Source organism: Pan troglodytes, chromosome 12 (assembly GCF_028858775.2).
Source record: "Pan troglodytes isolate AG18354 chromosome 12, NHGRI_mPanTro3-v2.0_pri, whole genome shotgun sequence".
Lineage (NCBI taxonomy): Eukaryota > Metazoa > Chordata > Mammalia > Primates > Hominidae > Pan > Pan troglodytes.
The window spans coordinates 79,638,335-79,640,277 of record NC_072410.2 but is presented as its reverse complement, the minus strand read 5'-3'; the positions used below and the strand labels follow the sequence as shown (position 1 = coordinate 79,640,277).

The window sequence follows — 1,943 nt, the reverse complement described above, 5'->3', positions numbered from 1 at the left end:
GCAACAAGAGTGAAACACTGTGTCAAAAAAAAAAAAAAAAAAAAAAAAAAGTTATCTGCTGCTTACACACTGAACATCCAATGATGAGATAGGCATAGTGTAGCCACTATAAACACTCTTATTCAAGAGAGGGGAGAGGAGGCACAGAGCCATGACTGGTCCATAGCAATTCTGAAATCCATTCAGGCTCATATTGTGTTGCCAATTTCTTGATTAGGGCTCAGTTCTACTGCCTGGGAATGATTCTTTGTGGCTTTTGGCTCTGTTCTCTAGATTCTTGGTTCCACCTTCTGAATCATCCTTCTTTCTCTATAAAAAATGGCTGGTGATATGGTTTGGCTGTGTCCCACCCAAATCTCATCTTGAATTTCCACGTGTTGTGGGAGGGACCTGGTGGGAGGTAATTGAATCATGGGGGCAAGTCTTTCCCGTGCTGTTCTTGTGATAGTGAATAAGACTCACGAGATCTGATGGTTTTAAAAAAAGAAGCACAAGCTCATCTTCTCTTTGCCTGCCACCATCCACGTAAAATGTGACTTGCTCCTCGTTGCCTTCTGCCATGATTGTGAGGCTTCCCCAGCCATGTGGAACTGTAAGTCCAATTAAACTTCTTTCTTTTGTAAATTGCCCAGTCTCAGGTATGTCTTTATCAGCAGTGTGAAAACCGACTAATACACCTGGTGTTTCCAACTGAGTAGTTTTCAGCTTGTTTCCTTCCCATAGAATTTTGGGGGTCCAAAAGCCTTTTTTCATTTCACACTATTCTGACCCTTTTTGCCCAAGCTGGTGGTGCTTCTGACAAAATAATTCTATTAAAAACTGTGTGGGTTTCCCATGAATCCTATTGGGGCTCACTCTGTTAGTCAAAAGCTATAACCAAACATTTCATCAAGAAAACATTCTCTACATACTCAATCTGAGGCTGGTGTAAAACGATTTACTTAAGATACTTAGAAGCCCTGTTGTTTAATGAAGAGGATCTGTGAGGCACACTCTTTTTTATTTTATTTTTAATTTGTTTTTATTTTAATATGAAGTGCTTCATGAATTTGCATGTCATCCTTGCACAGGGGCCATGCTAATCTTTTCTGTATTGTTCCAATTTTAGTATACGTGCTGCTGAAGCGAGCACTGAGGCACACTCTTGAAATACTTAGAGGGCCTTTGTCTATTCAAAATATTTTATGAAGCCTTAGATATTTCTGAGATTTTAACAAAGGTTCTTATAGTCCCACTCTGGGTTTTATCTTTGTCCTGAAGCCCTTTCATACTTTGAGAATCTTTTGCCATCTGGGAGGCCGAGAATGAAAAGCAGATTTATTTTCAAACCCAGCAAGCCCCTGGCTCTTGTATATGTTTTATAAATTTTGCTTGAAAGTTAAAGCTTCCTTTTAACTCATCTTTCTCTGTCTTTATCATATACAGCTAAAATAATCCAACTAGCATTTTCTAATCCAACTAGCATTTTCAACAGTCTGCTTAAAAATTGTTTTAGCCCAAACCATTAGTTCATTAGGCATATTTTCTTTTTCATTTTTCTTTTTTTTTTCTTTTTTTTTGAGACAGAGTCTTACTCTGTCACCCAGGCTGGAGGGCAGTGGCACAGTCTCAGCTCACTGCAACCTCTGCCCTCTGGGCTCAAGCGATTCTGCAGCTTCGGCCTCCCGAGTAGCTGGGATTACAAGCATGAGCCACCAAGCCCAGCTAATTTTTGTATTTTTAGTAGGGACAGGATTTCTCCGTGTTGGCCAGGCTGGTCTCGAACTCCTGACCTCATGTGATCTGCCCACCTCGGCCTCCCAAAGTGCTGGGGTTAGAGGTGTGAGCCACCGTGCCCAGCCTTCATTAGGCACATTTTCTATTGCTCACATAGCTTCAAGTGACAATGTTACTAACTTTCTTCCACCACGTAATAAGGGTTTGTCCCCTTTCCTTCTGCTTCC

At 41.0% G+C, this 1,943-nt stretch overlaps 1 non-coding gene across 1 annotated transcript; it reads right to left on the bottom strand.

Annotated features, from left to right (window-relative positions):
• Positions 1-1,025: 1,025 nt before the first annotated feature.
• Positions 1,026-1,132, bottom strand: LOC112208319 (U6 spliceosomal RNA). Its single transcript, XR_002942721.1, has one exon. It is a non-coding gene; the product is annotated as a U6 spliceosomal RNA (small nuclear RNA).
• Positions 1,133-1,943: the final 811 nt, after the last annotated feature.